We start from the raw sequence: 19,953 nt of genomic DNA on the forward strand, positions 1-19,953 counted from the left end.
TCAAGGCATTAGAGGACTTAACAGTGAAGTCAAACTCCAGGAAAGAACTAAGTTTGACCCTGGAGAGGATAGGTACATTTGGTGGGAATCCCTCCTACTCACAGGAGGTTCATGTTTTCTACAAAGAGTAAATCAGGCTTTAGGACTTCTGACGCTTGAAAATCCTTAGTGAAAATTCACTGCACTGCAGTGACTTCAAGGTTGATACCTTCAAAGGTAGGTTTCTGAACATGGAAGTGATGTGCTGCACTCCACAGAAGACTTGGGGACTTATTCAAAGTTCCCACAGCCATCTGTGCTCTGGGGGAAATGCATCTAAAACTGGGGGATACAGGCAGGCTGGAGCACTGACTCCAGGGTCTAGGCTACCAGACTGCTCACAAAGGGCACTAGACGGGGTTTGCACTGACGAGTGTGCCTAGGTGAACTAGAGGTAAGAACCGACAGTGATTACCTAGACTTAGGGGACTGACACATGCAGGAGAGTCAGAAGTTGGCTCCAACGATAAGAGCCTATTACAGGGAGGGACTGGGCCTGGTGCTGGTACCAAACTAGAAAATGATGGGTGTTACAGGAGCAGTGCCCTTTGCCCTGGGAGACATACGAGTTGGAGAAAAACGTGTGCCTTTGTTCAGGATGACAACTCCGATCTCAACTCCAGCGGGATGTTGCAGAAGCCTCGGGTTAAAAATATTACTCCTGTAAGGGACAACCTTGCAATGACTGGTATAAAATAGCTTTGGCAGAGAAATCGCAGGTATGAATGCTTAAGCATGTTTGAGAAAAACCCCACCTGTGGAGAGCGAAACGCCTTTACTTGTTTGATACAGTGGGAAATTTTAGACCTGGCAACTCTGGATCTGAGCTTACTTATGAGACAGATACTGAACACAAAATATGCCGTGCTCCATCAAGCTGTTATTTTATTCTGTTTGGGTACCTTTATGAATCCCCTACACCTATGCCTGTCATTATTTCCTTTCAATGCAACAGCCTTGACCTTGTTTTTTTATCATGACACATACAGCTGACAGAGTAAAAGTTTTACCACAGCCTGCATTCAGCCAGTTTATAAAGCATGAGTTGATACGTAGTCAAGGTGCTGATATCAACAGACAAGTCCAGGAAATAGCTTTACAAAACAGGCAACCTCAGCTATTATCTACTCATTGCAGATCAACAATGTTTAACCTTACTGTAACTGCATGAAGCAGTGCACAAGCTCCAGCGGCTCCTCCCAAAACCTCCGAATCAAGCAGAGAGAATCAGAGCAGAAAGCGGTACACGTGTCCTGAAAGAGAGAAATGGGTAATCATTATGGGGGTATTGGCGGAGGTTCCTTCCTACACGTCCTGCACCCCAGGGACAGCTGAAGTGGAACAGGCTAATTCGAATACCTGACTAGCGATTGGTCAGTGAGAGGATGGGCGTTGCCATTAACACGCAAAGCTTCAAGTTTCGAGAAGAACATGCCAAAGAGGGGACCAACCAAACGGCTCCTTTTTCCTCTACTGCTCCAACAGGCATGCAGATGGGGAAGACAACCTCTCTGCCCCCGCCCACTTTAATAAAGAGACTTAATTATATCCATGTGAAAGATGCTTTGTTCCAAGTGAAATGCTTACAATTACAGGCTACATTTATTCGAGGAGGAAATCCAGCAATAGGACGAGTGCAGACGGTATGCAAGCCCTTGCAGCCAGGGAGCTCAGAGATGCTCAAAGAACACCAGTGGCCAGGACTAAGGGAATTCAAACTTTCTCCAAGGAAACCTTCACCTTCATCAAAACCTCAAGCTGGAACTGAAGCTGATGCCCATCTATTCTTCCCTCTGCTTCCTAAGGCTGCTCTGAGCTATCCCTGAGGCTTGCAGCAGCTCAGGCAAGCAGCCCTGGGGTTCAGGAGGAGAAGAATTCCCCACAGCTCCCTGGGGCTGCCCTGGCTGGGGTGGGGGGTAGCCCCAAGGCAAAGGCTCCATGGTGCAGGCATCCATGGTGCAGGCATCCAGCCCGGAGCACTTCTTCTCCCTCCCTCCCGTGGCAGTGGCTGAAGCAATCAGCAGCTGGGAAGGGGGACAGAGGATGGGGAGGCTGCAAGGATCCAAGAGCTCCCACCACAGGGGCTTTCCCTCCCCCCACATGCTGTGGAGACCCTGGCTAGAGGGGTCTGCTCCTCTGCCCCCACCCTCCATCCCTATGGGCTGATGGACGCAGGCAAGAAAAGAGCAGAGGGGTGAGGCAGTCCCTGCTCCACTGGAGCAGACAGTACAGCCCAGGGCTGCAAAGCACCCTGAGATGCTGGAGGACTGAAAGTCAACTTGAACCAGGAACAGATCTAGGATAGAAGTTCCATAAACCGGTTTGACCAAAATCAGTTAAGTCTGATACTACATCCAACCAGGTTTATTTTAAATTAGTTTTGGCCATTTTGAAAGCAGTTTATGTGTACTGAGCTTCTGTTCTGTTACAGATAGAAAGCAGTTCACAATCACTTAAAACCAGTTTATATGCAACTTCTGTCCCTAGCCCCAAAGATTAAATTCAGAGAGGTAAGCAGAGAGAAAAGTCAGTTAATGATTCAGATAATTAATGCGTAGCATCTTATTAGTTAAATCAAAGTCACCAGGGCGTCCCAGGTTACCACAACAGAGATTGTTTCCATGCACATTTTAGCTGATAGGAGCAAAACCCAAGCCCAACATAAATATACTCTCTTTTGCTATACAGGAGACAAGCACCTCCGGCTTCAGTGGTCTCTACTAACAACACTGAGATAAACAGGTATTCATTATGGACTGAAACAATATTCTTGAAGGGATTTGAAGTTAAGAGTGCAGTTGCAATCACAGCAATGACAAAGGGAGAACCCAGTAATGGCAGGAAACCCCATTAGCCACTGATCCAGCTAACCTATAATGCATTCAAGTAATGCATCACAAAAGACAGTTTTATCCATTTAAATGCACAAGTGCAGCATACCAAATTGTGACATTGCACAGTTCAACATTTTGCAATCTGACAAGAGACTACATTATAGCTTCTGCTCCCAAGTCTTTGCTGAGAGGAAAGAAGGCGGCCTTTTGGGCAGGATAGCAAATGTCTACTGCATATAAGCCAGCTTCATTTCACTATCCTTGTGTATTCAGATACCTGCTGTCTTCATTTTACTAATGACAAGATGCCTTAGGTCTTATTCCAATTAGAGCCACACAAAGAAATCAGATTTCTCAAAAGAGCTCCCGATCCCATTACTTCTATAAAAACATAGTATTAACCTGCAAGCTCATCAAAGAATATTTTTAATGACTGGTAAATTGGTGGAAGGAGGAGAGAATTATCCTGTCAGCCTGCAGATTAGGTACAGAACAGTGGTTTTCAACCTTTTTTCATTTGCAGACCCCTAAAAAATGTTGAATGGAGGTGCAAACCCCTTTGAACTGTAAGTGTGAATATTCAAATACATTTGATTGATCATAGTCATCTTTTCATCCTTACACAGAGTCTGTGATCCCCTCAGGGGTCTGCAGACCACAGGTTGAAAGCCACTAGTATAGAAGACATCTGTGATTTGTAAACCGGCCAAAAATCAATCCAATAGTCATTGGAACACAAATGTCGCTGCACTGTTCCATATCTCCAGTACTATCTTTTAAAGTATAACCATTAATTGAAATACACTGGTTTGCTTATTCAAGCCAGAACTGACTATGACTAATTACGTAAACCAAGACCCATATTAGAGACACGATATGAAGTCAGCAAGGGTGAAGTTTCTTTGTATAATTTACTTAGAGAGAGGCCGTCGAAACGAATGAAATCTCAACAGAGCGATACACAACACCGATGTATCTAGTACTGGTTAACTAAATAGTGAGTAACGTTCTGAATCACCAAGAGACCTGGAATGTCGCAGGGAGCGGAGTGGATCAGTCAGCTTAGCAAATCAAAGAGCAGTAATGCAGCCTATAAAATTTCCTCCTTTTCTTCTCGAGCGGTTTTAGAACACATTATTACAGAAGGAAACAAAAACAAAATGGTCTTAGATAACTAACTAGACACAGATGCCTAAAGTTTCCTTTAAAGGAGCCAGCCACCCACACATTACCACCCTATACCTGCCCAGTCAGATAAAGCATTCTCCATATAAAGCAGAAGCTGGCAAAATATGGCCTGCAGGCCAGATCCAGCCCGTTAGGTCATTCTATTTGGCCTGCGGGGCACCTAAAAAGTGTAGAAAATTAATATTTATCTGCTCCTAGCTTTGATAAATAGTATACAAGATAATATTTACAAAGATGATAGGAGCCAGGGACAGTAGGACCCAGGGAAAGCTGGCAGGACTCACAAGCAAAGCCAGGCCAGTCCCATGCCCTGGCTTTCACTGCTTCCCTGCACACCTGCTCCATCATCACATGGGCCCAGGCTGCATGGGCCATATGATTTCACACTGGTACCTCAGGGCCAGGAGCAGGAGGGTGGGGTAGGTGTGCATGTGCGCGTGAATGTGCATGCAGTGAGAGAAGCACAGAATGTATGTGTGTTCATAGGGTGAGTTCCAAAAGCACACCTCACCACATGCATGCACCCACACACCCGCCTTGCACTGCCCCCATCTCCACCCCCCCCACACACCCAGCTACCTCCCCCACAAACCCCACAGCCACCCACACCCCACAACCACACACACACCCAAGTGCTCCCTTGCCCCCCACACCTATCCACCCCCCCATACACCCACAGCCCCGCCCAACCTGTACTCACCCCCCATCCCTCCACAATATACAAGAGTCAGAATTCATTTTAAGCTACTGTGCAATCCCCTCTGTGTACACTACACAAACATGTACAGGACAAAATTAATTAATTTGATTAAAAAAACACGTTGTAGATGTTTCGTTTTTAGAATATAATTTGGTGTTTTTCTGGTTCTGAGATGGCAAAACCCCTTGCTGAAAGGAGTATTTCTAGGGGCAAGGGGAGGGACTTCTGGTGGCAAAGTTTAGGGGGTGGGACTTCTGGTCCCGAGATGGCAACCAAGAGGTGGGGCACTGTCAAGGGGCGCGGTTACCCCATGCAACCCTCCACAGCTTGCCAAAACTCGGTAAACGGCCCTCCGCTCCACCTGAAATAATTGTCCATCCCAATCTAAAGAGTGTCTACAAATGGAGCAATTCCATTATAGCTAATTAAAAAAACAACACATTTCTATGGGACAGCTTTTGGAGTAAGCATTTCTTATTCCAACTTTTTTTTTTTTTTTTAAATCCCCTACATGGAGTTCTTCTGGGATAGTTAACCTACCTTCAATTCTCACCCTATTTTATTCCAAAATAATTCTCATATGAACTAATCTCTAAAATTGCTTCCCTTTATACCTATTAAATAGCTGCTGGATTTATCGTTTCCCAATTTCTTTTACACATACACACCCACTTGCCATCCCAAAGCCTGATTGAGTTTTGATTCTTTACTTGTCTGAGGGACTTGGGAGACTCCTGAAGCAGCAGGCCTATGCAATAGGATCTATTTGGAAAGAGAGCCAAGGCCTTGAAGATAAAGCACAGCCAAGGCTCCTTTACAACATGCTGCACTCAAACAGAAGGAGGAATTCAGAAGGGGATTTGAAGAGATAGAGGAGAGGAAAAAGAAGGCTGCACAGACCACACAAGATTTGCAGGCATCTACAAAACTGGAGGAGTCAGAGGGCAGACTGCTGGACAAGAAGAGGCACCCATGGAAAAATGTGACCTGCAGGACAAGGCAGAGGAAGAAACTGGTTAGTGGAAGAGAAACAAAGTTGAGGGAAAAGTTGGGTGCGCTAGAGAATGAGGTAGGGAAGAGGACAGCAGCAATGCAACTCAAAGAATGACACCAAAAGGAGATAAAATTAATGCTTGGCACTAAGATCTTCTGCTGAAAAGTACTGTAGAAAGGAAGATGGTAATACATACATTTTATAGATGGGGAATTTGAGGTATAGGGTACAGCAATAAAATACTCATAAGTCAAGTGAAAGTTCAGTTCTGTGTAGGTCACATAACCACTGTTTGTAAAACTTGTCTTTCACAGAAACAACCAACCAAAACATATATATTCTATATACTTCTTTGGGTTGGTTCTATATGTATGTGTTGAAGGGATGCTCTCAGTTTCTAAGGATAAAGCCTTTTCTTGGCAAGAAAAGGATGATGCCAACCAAACTAAACTGAGCTGCTTGCAGAATGGGAAATGTCAAATGAATCTTTACCAGGTAGTAAGGTGAGAATATGAAATTAATTTTCAATTTTAGTCAGAGAAAGGAATTGACACCCAGTTTCCAGAAGGCATACAAAAAAAAGATATAAAAAGCCAACAAGCTCAGGTCATCCTTTGATACTACCTAGTCAAAGTCAGTTTAATGGTATCAGAGATTAACTTGACCTATCAAGTACACAAAATAGACACTGCCCACGGAAGGATTTTGCAATGAAAAAGATGCAGAAACCAAGCTAAAAAGCCAAGTTATGTAAAAGGACAGTTGTGATATTAAATTAAATGGAGCATATCAACTTTCACAGCAACTAGCTAAGAGCATTTGAACAGTCACTGATCAAATACCGGTTCCTATCCAAAATATTTCTGTAGTGCTGCTTTAAGCTGTGCTCTCAGCACTGCCACATCTACAGTGATGCCGAAGCCAGAAGAATGAGGAAGGTTGCAGAAGTTAAGTCTACTATGAGACTAATTTATTGATTTAACAAACAGCTTGGGCCAAGACAAAGAAGCTTTATCTTTAACCACTTCAACTGGCATCTTAGTTAGGGGCATCTCCCAGAGTGGTAAGTGACATCTTTCATATGGCCCTCAATTAAATATTGCTATGAGAAAAACATTGAGGATTCCCAATCTGAACCAATGGACAAGTGACAGAAAATGGTCCCTACTCCAAGACAGTCTGCAGGCTGTATAAGAGACAGGATGCAACAGGTGAACAAAAGAGCAAAGATATCTATAAAAACATGAACAGAATCTAATCAGCGCACACCCTATTTTGGCTCCATCTTTGCCCCATCTGCCAAAATATTGCCCAATGTATTGTTCAGGCATAAAAGCAGGCACCCAGGCTAAGAAGGTCAGGGTACTTCATGTCTATGCCAGAGATGCATTAATGAAAATCACTTAGGGGCCAGGCTTAGTGTGATGGGATACAAACTTGCACGCTTGTAAAGATATAATGCCAATGCCGAAAGTAGGTTTGCACTCTGACAGATTGGTGACTTAAAACCCCTTTGTGTACCAAGTCAGAAATGCGTACCATAAAGCAGATCAGCTTCTCATGTGGACTTAGAGGTGATGGAGCAAGCATTCGATGGACCCGTCTCTACTGCTATAATCAGAAACGTGTACCAGAGGATGGTACATTCTCCAGGAAACAACTTATCCAAGGTTAAAAAAGGTGATTGTCATCAATTCTGGGACAGAAGGCTGTAAATATCCACCAACCAGCCTGAAATAAGGTCAGCGGGAGAATCACCATATGACAAGGAAACGTCTAGCAAACCTTAACATTTGCAGGTTTTCACTTTTTGGTTTCTTCCCCAAGATGGGTCTAGGAAACAGAACATGCCTCAGAAACACGCCAGTTAAAAGCAGGCATTAATAAAGCTATAAAGAACAAGTTGTTTCCTTATCTTAAGCATTTGGAGAAGCATATTTTTCTTAAGCATATTTTGAGAAACCTTACCAGCTTTGTTTTGAAAACTTCAGTGGTTTTGACATGTACAGTGAGTTGTCTCAGATTGTGTCTGGAATTCCTGTAATTAAGCTTTCAACAACTCAGACAACGCATAAAAATGGGTGTTAATGACCGATAAGATGAATCACCAATTCTTTGGGGCTTTTTGCTATAGCTGAGACCACTTGCTGGCCAAAGTACCCTAATTAGGTCAACCCTACAGTTCTGACACACAACCTAACCTTTGGAATAAAGTTTATAACACCTTTGACCCACACAGTGGGTGCGTCTACGTGAGACACTTTACTGCACATTAGACTTATCTAATGCACAGTAAACATCATTGTATACTGTGCACAGCAATTACTGTGTAATACATTAGTCTAATGCACCGTTTTCTAGTACCTGTAAACAGAGGTACTAGAAAAACGGTGTACTGACTGATGTGCTGCTCCGTACGTGTAGACACTAACTGGGAGCAAACTGCTCTATCGGCTTAGGCAACAGGAGGGCAGGGAGAGCTGTCCCAGCTTGGCAGGCAGCTGCCTCCCAGCCACATGGAGATTGGGATGGGTCCCGATCTCCACATGGCTGGGAAGCAGCTGCCCACCCAACTGAGGCAGCTTCTCCCCCTCCCATCCTGGCATCCTCCCAACTCAGGGGCAGCCTGATCTCCACCACATTGGAACAGAGCTGCCTGCAGAGCTGGGACAGCTCCCCCACCAAACCCTCCACAACTCAGGGCTAAGCCCTGTGTCCTCTGTCAGCTCAGAGCTGGCACCCAGGGGAGCCTTGAGCTCCTCCTGGCAGCTGCAGGGGGGCAGAGCAGGGCAGGAACAGACCTGGACTGGGTTGCTCCAGTCAGCCTCAATTTGCTCTCAATGGGGTTGCACATGTAGATGTGAGCCAGATAGCACTGTAATGAGCCTGAATTTTCTGTGCAGAAAATGCAGGTGCATTAACTGAATGTGTAGACATGCCCAGTAAACCCCACTCAGAAGTTTGTACCATATCATGCCAGTGAAAGCATGCCCCGAATGGCCAGACAAATTTGCATGCCCCGACACACACACACATGCTTTCCTGGTTAAGGAGTACCCTCTTTAGTGCCTATTGATTCTCCAAGACAGCTCATGGAAATCTTCTGAAAGTGTGGCCTGTAATCTAGACCATGCTTTCAAATGCAGACTAGGGAAGGACTTTGGGACAGTCTCCATTACCATGTCCTCCTCATGAGGAATCAGAGGATGGACAGCCACGTTCATGCAGTTGAACTCCCTCTTACTTGAGCACACATGAAGCGAAGACCCACCTGGACTGGAAAGCCATGTCAGGTAATGTTCAGAACTTAGCACTGATGTGCAACAGTGACAGAACAGAGAAGCAGATCGTTCTGCTATGTATGTGCATTTGCTTGGCGACAGGTGCCAAAACCAGATCTACAAGAGTAGTGCGCAAACATGCAGCAAGATAAAAAAAAATTAACTGAATTCTGTTTCCATCTGAACTGGTATAAATCTGGAGCAACTCCACTGGACGTAAAGGTGTTATATTACTGCCTGTGTAACCAAGAACAGAATATGGTTCACATGCTTTATAGTAAAAACAGGAAGGTTTCTCTTGCATTCATATGACTAGTAGGGTTTTTGGCTTTGTTGTATTATTTCTAGTTCCACACCAAGCAAAAGAAAACTAGTGATTTTTAAAAAGTTTCCTGATCACTCACCCCACAGTGCATGGTAAGTGGTAATGTCAAGGCATAAGCTGGACCCCATAATACTGGTTAAACAAGGACTCGGGTAAATTCATTCTCAGTTCAGTTATTCCTAATGTATGTCTACTGTCCCCTTCCTGAACCCAAAGCCAAAAATACTTGTGCGGGCCTTGCACAGGGACGGGGGCATCAGAGCTGCTCAACTAGATGAGAAAGGAATGCTGTGCAGAGGCTCTCCCCATTACTTCTGAAACTCTAAACTTTGCATAGCACTGGCAGAGATTTACCTGCCTAGGCCTATAGTCGAGGAGAAGGCCAGGCATCTCTGCTTTACATCCAGACTCCCGTGGGGCTGCAGGGGGAGTGCGCCAACCCAGCTTCTCTCACATGATGATGATTCAGGCACCCCTGATCCACAGAGACATGGTAAGGCAAGGCAAGGCAACAAAGCAACAGTAACCCACAAACATTAACATCCCCTAAGAGCACAGAGCTGAGAATGTGCCCAAGACACACCTGGATCTGACACTGAAACCACTGAGTCATGTGAAAGGCGGCCACCTTGAGTCAGCATCACAGAACCTGGAACAAACAGAGGTGCGTGCCTTTGGCATTCATTTTACAGGCTGGCTCTGTTACTGTTTCTCCTTCTTGTCCATTTAGGCTGTAAATAGACATCTCATTTGACACAGACCTGATTGTCCCAGGACTTGATCCAGCTCAAAGCCAGGAGCAGCACAGTCATTTAGAAACATGGCCCTTCCCTTCTCCTCTGCCAGAGAGGAGCACAGCGCCTGGCTGACTTCTCCGGAGAAAAAGCCCAGTCACCTTACAGATGCATACAGCCACGTCCCAGGAAGAAGCGCTGGCATATTTTATCCCACAGACTTGAGGAACTTAAAACAGGACAGAAGACTTTCACGTGTACGCTATCCCAGGCAAAGGGCTTTCTCTCAGGACAAAATGGATCACCTATTGACAACCTTAGTATAAGAGAGCTCCCCAGGAGCAGGAATCGTGTCTTCCTGTGCATTTATCCAGCACAACCCGAACACTGCGTGGGGATTTAAGCCCAACTAGGGCATTCAGCCATAGAGAACAGGATTGGGCCCAAAGACCTAGTCTTGCCAAACCTCGATGCTAAATTACCATTACTCAGATTTGTTGATTTAAAAACAAGGGGTGGGGGGCAGCACCCCCCCCCAAAAAAAAAAACCCAAAAACCCAAACCACTTGTGGAATTGTGTCTGCTTTGGGCCTTTCATTGCTTCACCAACACTAGCATCACCACTTTGGGAGGATACTAAAAGCCTGGATTCTACCAACTTGTTATGGATTTTAAATAAAAAAGAGCCCACCATGAATAACTGAGGTGTCTGAACACTATAATCTTCACATCAAGACCCAGCCTCTATCTCCACCTAAAGAACCATATTGTCTTTTTATTGGTTGGCAAGTAGCTCCAAACTGTGTCAAGCTGTGATAACGGCTCCAGCCTACAGCCATTCCCACAAGACGAAACAGTTTGAACGCTGCCACAGATCCTCTGTGTTTGTTAGTGTTTCCCTTCCAGGGGATGGGCCCCTCTGTCTGTTAGTACAAGACAAAAAGAATGATGTCTCCGCTAAAAATGACATCCAGAGTATAATCTAAACAGGTTGTCCCCTCTGTTAACATGGGCCAGAGCCCAAAATAAACCCCCATCCGCAGGCCAGGAAGGATGGAGGAAGTGCAAACAGCAGCAAGCTGAGGACTACAGGAACATGGTCATCGCTTAGATGCTGTCACTGACCTGCCCCAGAAACTATTTTTCACATGAAAACACTGCCCCCCGCCCAGAGTAGGTTCCCCCTTTCACCCTCCGAAACCAAGCACAAATACATTTTTTTAAAATTATTTTTGAAAGACCACAAGTGTGCAGCCCTCCAGGAACAGAAATACTTTGCATTCTTTGGATGTATTTGAGCTTTTATGCAGGTGTCGCTGAGCAAGAGGATCTCAACAATACAAGTTAAGTTTGCAGTGTGCTATTCTTTAATAGAAGTGCCCTTAAGCAGAATGACGGTAATTCATTATTCCTTAAAAAGAAGCCACTGTCACTGAAAAGGCTCCATTTAGACCACACACAACTTACCTAGCAACCCAGGCCTCATTCTCCCAGATTCTGTCCCAAGCATTCCTCCACAGTGCTGGCAAAGACCTGGCACAATCATCACATGTGTACACCAGAGACATAGCTAAGGGAGCAGGAGAAGGTCCAGACTGCTTGGGCTGGAATAGCCAAAGACAGCAGAAGACTACATATACATGTCAAAGTAGAACCTGTACGAGGTGAGAGACTGGAATACAATGAATGTACGAGAGGCGTGCTATACACGAGAGGTTTGCTATATGTGACTATAGTCAAGGCACCCAAGGGAGAGAAAGAGGTACAGATTCGCCTATAAAAGCCCAGGCAGAGATGAGCCCTGTAGGATCTCCACTCCAACACCTATGACCACCTGTGGACTCCCCAGAAGGACTTTCCAAATCCCTTTGCCCTCGGGGACTATGCAAGACTCGTGCAAAGGCATTCTGTTGTCTTCTTTGGTTTATTATATTGCATTTTAAGTTAAACTAAGTCGTGTGTGTTGTCACTGTGTCTTACTGAGCTGCCTTAGATTAAGTGAAGATTTCTGTTGTTCTTTGTCATATGCTTGAATTTGAGAATTGTGCTCAATAAATGCTGTCTTCAGAGAACGAACTATTCTTGTTCAAGCATTTAAGAATTCAGTGCCACTATCTAAAGCCTAACATTAAATCTGGTAACAATAGGATCCTGACTCCCACCCCTCATCCTGAAGCTCTACTGACCAGTAGCTATATCCAATGCCCTGCAGAGGCACTGCTGCCTAGCTCCGCCCAGCACTGTACATGGAGGCAAGGACTGCAGCCAGGCCAGCCCACCTCTATTGCACGGGGCTCCCCATGGTGCACATGCAGCTCCTGGCACTCGCGCACCACCAGGGGTAGCCCCATGCAATGCAGCCGGCTGCCTTCATCACTCCCTGTTGTACAGGTCCCAAGACTCTGCCAGAAGTAGAGGGCAGCCTCCCCCTGCTTCCTGCCAGAGTCAAGGGACTTGCATGACGGGGAGCCGAGAAGGCAACCGGCTCCATCGCGCGGGACAACCCCGGTGATGCACGTGTGCTGCAGGGAGCCCCGTGCAACAGAGGCGGGCTGGCCTGGCTGCGCTCCTCACCACTATGTGCAGCACTGGCTGGAGCTGTGTGCCACCAGGCAGCAGCACCTGCATGGGGCACGAGCACCCCAAGTGCTTACCACCTTCTGCTGCTGCCACCAGTGGCAGGGCCTGTGCGCCATGGGGAGCAAGGGTGTCCCCACCCCCCCCCAACCTCCCTCACACCCACACTCTGCCCACCCAAATCTGGATGCAGGCTCCACGCTACCACCAGCCCCAGCCCCATGCTCCTGCCCAGCCACTGCTCCCTCCCCACCCCAGCCGCTTTCCTACCTCCTGCCCATAGCCAGCAGGACACTGGGGAAGCCAAGCAGGTCCCCCAGCAGCTGCAGCAGTGGCAGCAGCAGCCCTGCCCAGAAGATGTGTGCTGGCTAGGCCGGGCCCTTGTGCCCACAAGAGTGCGAGTGAAGCACATGGGCTGGGTGGGGTACAATTAGTTGGTGGGTGCCTGTGGGCTGAATGAAGTTGCCTGATGGGCCAAATTCAGGCGGCGGGCCGTATTTTGCCCACCCCTGCTTTACAGGGTAAACAGACAGTGGGAGGGGAACACAGGGACAGAAAAGTGAAGTGACCTTGGTCACACAGCAGACCTGTCCTAGCTTGGTCAGAACTGAAATTAGAACCCTGGTCTCCAACTCCCCGGCTACCATCCTAATCGCTAGTGCAAAGATTTGATTACTAAAAATTCGTCAAGAAAAAAAAAAAGGCAGCTATAGGCTTCCCTATCCCACCGTCCTAAACCTCAGGAAGATCTGCTTTTAATATGGTGCAGACCTGCCCAGATTTGCTGAACACCAACCAGGCAACCTTAGAATTAAATTGTTTTACTGCTCAAAACAACATGTCATTGGGATTGTGTAGCATTTAACGTAATTACATGAATTAGGAGACCTGTATAATGTTCCTAAACCAATAATGAAAGAGGAGGTCCAATGATGCAACCAAAATCTGCAACTTCATCTCAAATTACATGCTGCGTTACACAAGAGCTCAACTATTAAGGATCTCCGGCAGCTAGCAAAGAAAATGTACCTGTTTTCTCACAACCCCCGTCTGACATTAAACAAGCAAAATGGCAGTGACATTTGCTTGCACTGCATCAGGACCTTAGAGAAAGGAGTCTAGCATCAGTATCACTGATTAAGGGAGAAAAGATGAAACAAAGAGCCTCCGTCCTTCCCCCAAGTCTGATCCTTACCCACACTCCAAATACAACAAATAAATAAGGTACAACTGTCCAAACTGCACTACTGCTCTCTTCTCCCAAGCACAAAGAACTGCTATTTTCAGCATGTAGCACAAGGAGACCATTATGCAGAAAAGGATCCTGTTCCTTGACACACAACACAAGTGAAAACAGTACAGTAAAGTTTGCAGAAGTCACTGCAGTTGGGCTGTGTTGTGTGATTGAACTCCCAGCTGGAACCCGTTCTAAAAGCAGTGTCAGCAAGGGGTCAGTATCTACAGGGGTCATCCACAAGCCTCCGTGATGAGGGATGGAGTTATTTAGGCATTTGTCAGACACTGATAGCCAGGATGCGGGAGTGGGGAGGGGACGTGGTCATGACCAAAAGGTTTGTATTGGAAGGGATTCCCCCCCATGTAGAAAACCTGCCAAACAGTAATGATTTTTCTTTATTACAAAAGTATTATGTTTTAAGTGAGAAAGCATTTCATTCTAAATCCCCCCCTTTTTATGGCTGTTCAGCACCTTCTAAGTTGCATTTTAGATGCCAATAAGTGCAGGTATCAGATTTCAGCTTAGCAGTATAACTTTGCCCTCCCTTGGTAAAGTGCTCAGAGATCTATAGATGAAACGTGTTGTACTTGTCCTGGAACTAAGAAGTATTATTGAAAATTACACGAGGGCTCAAACATTAGTGGATGCTCACAACATTCATAATCAACCGAGTAAGAAACTCCAGTACTGAAATTAGAGAGGGGAACGGTACTGGTTTGCTTTCTCTTTTACTGGATAAAAAGCCTCAATTAGATGTCCAGCAATACCTAGATTTATATCAATGTAAGCAACACTGTGTTCCAGTCACCATAAAAAGTCTGTCTCTAGTATGGAAACAGAAGAATATTACTACCCATTCACCTGGAAAACAAAAAAAACTGTTCAAAATTTTCCTTTTAAAATCCAAACTGGAACTATTTCATTCCTGTGCACAAGTTTGGCCTTCCATGTATCACTCCTATCCTCCCCCCTCAGCTATTACTTTTCCAAGGTAGCATTCAATATGCCCTCTACATTCCAGAAAGGATGAGAGAACTTGATACTAATGACAAGGTTAATGTTGAAAAATGGGGTAGAGAAAGGCAGCTAGCAGGGGAGAAACTCTGTAAAACAAACAACATCTATTTAAAAATTATTTTTTTTAAAGCCTCCAGCTTTGCTCTGTGCAGAAAAAGGCACAGTTTGTTCCTGGTTACATTAACACATGCAGCGCAAGTTTAATAAACGTGCTGGCACACACTTAACTTCTTATCCTTCTAAGACCTTGAAAAACACTCTCTGAAGAAGGGGACCCTTTACTATGAAAGTCTTTTCGCTGTCTCTTGTGCAAATATCACCGACTTCAAGGCTTACCACGGAGAGTTGAAGCTCATTTATACTTTGTTTCATTTAAATTACAAAATCATTTTTTCCCCCTAAGTGGAACTTATCTCTAGGTACTGCGGTTACAAGCCTTTTGTGGGATTAACTGCCCTAGATCAAATCATTTACAATATTGTTGCAGGAAGCTGGAAATTAACACTTTGAAACTACAGAGGCACCTTTTATCTGAAAATCCTAAACCCAGAACTAGAACTAGTAAATGGACCTGCTATTTTGATTCTCTTTCAGTCAACACTTTTTGAGAGGAATTAAGTTTATTCAGTTGGTAATCATTTTTACTCTGTTACTTTTCTGCTGCCCCAAAGAGACAGGAAGGGTTGCAATGGTAACATGTTCAAGCAGCTTTCCTGAAATGCTATTGTGTATTATATACAAAGCGACATGCAGAAATGAATTAGTTAATCACGGTGGAGGTCAATGCCCAGAGTTCGCCCAACAACACTGCTATAAAGGCTACACAAAAGGCAAGCTGAAGCTGCAAGTGAAATGAAAAGGATACCAATGGATAAACATAAGTCACCTGGGCCTCAAAAATTAATATCAGCACTGTGTAAGCTATACAAACGTGCTATCACTTTGCATCATGTAGTCAGGCAATATCATTACATCCTCACTGCTTTCCTTTCTGCTGCATTTCACAGCACCGGTGAAGTTATTGTATTGTTAAGTTCTGTGACGCATCATATGTTTTGGCTTATGGTACAGTGGGGAACATGCTTTGCAAAGGAAGTAGGTATATCTTATTTTTGCCACTCCTTTGTTCGCTTGTCAACCTCGTGGGAGGAGACTGGTAACACAATCGCAGCAACAAGAAAATCATTCGGAGTCCTTCACTAATGGCTGAAGCTCCCAACAGGAACATGAAGTTACACAACCAAAGCATCCTCCTTTCAAGCGATGGCTGAGAGGAGAGCGCTAGTCTCAAGTAGTAAATAAATCTTTGGTTAAACCACTGACCAGAGCTCTGGTATCAAAAGATGAGCCCAATAATGAGTTCATCAGGTGTCCATTGAGATTTCTCCATAAAACATATGGAATACTGCAAGAAAAAAGGTGACCTTACTAAAAAGACATCTAGAGCTCAGCTCTAACACGGGTACAAGCAATAAATTCCCCCTGCTCTGCATTCAAAATACTTGCAAATGCTGACATCAAACAATATGGCTCTGATCTTTGGGGCCTGCTGGCATTATTTTAATACAAACACAATAAGAAAATTAAAGACTGCCCCATATTTCCACGTGGACAGTGCATTCCCAAATACAGCACTATCCACGTACAAGCAGCCACGGCTCATCTATTTGTTGCAACGCTGCTCAAAATCATGATCTAAAAATCTCTTGCCTCTTCCAGCAGTACCATTAACGATCTACTGCAAAGGCAAAGCAAGGACAAAAATAATAATAATAATAAAAAAGAAACATCTCTTTGAAAACACAAAGCCTTCAGGATATTTGAATTTGCTGGCTTTCCTGAGTTTAAAGGCACTGCTCATATGCTCAGAACTAAGCACATGGCCAGTCTTTAGCAAATCAGGGTTTTGGACAGCACAGTCCTCAGGGCAAGGAACACAAGTTGCTCTACATTCATAAATTCCTTGCCGTATCTGTGCCACTCTTGTATCTCATGTTAATAACAGGACAAATAGGTTTTATCGTCCACACACCCACACACACACACCCCTCCATCCTCCCTTCCCCCAAAGGAGACAAAAAGGACCAAAAACTCAGGACCTCCTACTCCTAGGCCAGAGATCCTCTAAGGCAGGAGTTGGCAATTATGGGCCGGCTCCACTTAGGCAGTTTTGGTGAGCTGCTGTGGGCCGGGTCAGCACTCTCCTCTTCCCCTGGGACTGCAGGACTGTGATAATACAAGGCCAGAGCCCAGGGCAGAGCTGCAATCTGCTTCCAGCATGCCCCTGCAATGGGTGCCAGCTCCATGGGCAGGGGGACATGGGGAGCAGATGGAGGCTCTGCCCTGGGCCCTGACCCCACACTCACTGGGCAGGACATACATGCAGGACCCTGGTAAGGTGGATGGGATGGGGCCACTAGTGGGTGGAGAGTGAAATCTGGGAGCAGGAAGGGCAGGCAGGGCCAGGCCTCAAATTGAGATCCTGGGGCTGTGACAGCATGGGGCCGGGGCCACAGGAAGAGCCATAATCCACTCCCTGCATGCCCCTGCCTGCAGAACCGGTGACCATTGCAGTGATATTACGCAGCAGATCACGGCTCTGTCCCGGGCCCTGGCCCCACATTATCTCCACTTTGCAAACCCAATCCCAGTCTCAGCCCCGGCCCTGCCCACCTGCCATGGTCCCAGACACTGCTCCCCAGCCACTTATGACCCCATCCCATCCACCCAGCCACATACCCTGCCTGCGCAGGTCCCAGGCTGGTCTCCATGAACGCCCTGCCCACCCGCTCTGGGTGCCCCCAGTGGTGGGTGCCAGGCAGACAGGCTGGGGTGCCCAGGCAGAGGATCCAGGTCCAGCAGCAGCAGCCAGAAGGAGCTGTTGCTGCCGGGGCTGCCAGGAAGCAAGTCTGGCCGTTGCACTGTCCCAGCCCCACTGCACATCTGGGGAGTAGTGGGACCAACTGCACACACCCCAGCCCAGGCTGCCACCTGCGCCTGGGCCAGGTGGAGCCGAGGGACCCACTGTGGGCTGGACAAAATCCTTTGGCAGGCTGGATCTGGACTGCAGGCTGTATTTTGCCCACCCTTGTAAGCAAAGACCCAGAGAAGGAGCTTTGGCAGCAGAATAAAAACCAGGTTCACCTGCAAGCCTTTTGCGTTACACTAAGTGACAGATTCACATATACCTAGTAGTTCATTTCAGAAACAGGAGCGTCAGGCTCAAAGGGACCTCCTGGGTCAACAAGTCCTGCGCTTTGCAACAACAGGTGCTAAATCAGGTAATTCTTTTCACAAACGTATCGCACGCCATCTTAGGGCCAATTCAGGTTTCTTGCCCCTTCACCCGACACTGGAAGGCTGTTCCAAAGCTTTACTCCTTTGATGAACAAAAACTTCTTTTCATTTTCAGCCTAAACCTACTCGTGGCCATGTGTTCTTGTGCCAGCACCGTCTTTTATCTTAAACAGCTCTTCTCCTTCCTGGCTGTTTACCTACCTGGTGTATTTATAGACAGCTCAATCTGCAAGGCTAAGCTAATCAAGAGTGCCCTACATCTCCTTTCAAGTTGTGTCTAAGTTCAATACTACTCCATCAGGGACAAAAACAGTGATAACTGCTGGCTTTTCAGAGGTACTGATTACCCCCTGAAGTCAGCAGGAGCTGCAGGTTTTCAGTACTTTGGGGGGGGGGGAAGAGGGGAGGAGAAAGGCAGGAGGGTGAGGGAGAGGACAAAAATCAGGCTACAAAGCTGTGGGCATGCCTGAATATATGGCCAGATGATGCTGTCCACCATCATGCTAGGTTGCCTTTAAGGAGGTACTGATTCTGTTAGGTACTGGCCACTAAAGTAAGTCATCAAAATCATCTTTCTGCTGCTTCTGTTCCTTTTTCTCCATGTGACCCTGGGATGAGACCACAGCAGATCTTCTAAAACCTATCATCTTCTGGGAAAGACTTTCCATCTAAAGCAACGAAGCATTTTTCTTGCCTAAATAAACGAAGCATCTGCAAATAAGTATTCACACCCTTCAGGGCACAAACTACCCAATAGCACATCCAGAATTGCTTATCTAGAGCCCTAACCTGCAGCCCTGATGCAAACCGGCACAGAAAGAAGCCAGTTCATCACATGTGCCCAGGAAGAGGACGCAACTGCACTCCAGGAAGAACTATGCTTTCCAAATGATCAGAGCTGTGAAGGATGTAAACCCTAGAGGTGGCAGGAAAACAAGTCAGAGCTCATGGTAGCTGATAAAACAACGTGCTCCGTGTAGCTGTTATTAAGAAACTAATCTTGAATGGTACAGGTAAAAAGGATTATGCAGACAGCAGGAGTAAGTAGTAGCAAAAGCAGAGATGACCAAGAAAATGCATGATAAGCAAGAAAGGAGGGTAGATTATCACTTTACAGATTAACTAAATCAGAGATGTATATAGCATAACCTTTCACAAGCAATGGGTTTACTTCATGGTAAGCAAGCCATAACAGTTATAAGGAGTATCCATTTTAAATGTCTCTGTCCACAGACCATTTTTCTTTTTTTAAAAGTGCCATTTTACAGGAATAATTAATAAGAAATCCCACAGTTACTAGGATAACTCAGCTAAAATTACTAAACTCTTAGATTTAAAGTTTCAGTTAATAAATAGGCCTACTGTCTTACAAATACTTTTCTGCTATTGTTTGGGAAAGACTCCCTTTTAAAGAAAGAATTGACTTACAGTAGGAAAATCAAGGACCAGACACTAATCCGAGAGAGAAAAACACCACTTTGTCCAGTAACTTAAAGATGAGGGAAGTTGCTCCTACAAGCCATTTCCTCTGCTTGCTGCCACGAAAATGGATCTCTCGAGAACTTCAGGTGGGGAATAAACAGCAGGGGGATATTAAGCAACAGGGATCCTGTATATATCCCTGTATACATATATATGGATGCAAGCAAGAGTCTGCTTCCCCCATGCCCAAGCCTGTTTCTAGGAAGTGCCTCCATCTTTTAAACAGAGATTACATTTGGGGAAAGCAG

General features: G+C 45.7%; 1 protein-coding gene across 1 annotated transcript in view; it reads right to left on the bottom strand.

Moving 5' to 3' along the window:
- LOC102375630 (A-kinase anchor protein 13-like) overlaps window positions 1-19,953 on the bottom strand; it is a gene marked incomplete at its 3' end in the record, with an annotated part of 136,735 nt that overhangs the window by 115,151 nt on the left and 1,631 nt on the right. The gene's annotated exons all lie outside the window — the stretch shown is intronic.

Source organism: Alligator sinensis, unplaced genomic scaffold (genome assembly GCF_000455745.1).
Source record: "Alligator sinensis unplaced genomic scaffold, ASM45574v1 scaffold857_1, whole genome shotgun sequence".
Lineage (NCBI taxonomy): Eukaryota > Metazoa > Chordata > Crocodylia > Alligatoridae > Alligator > Alligator sinensis.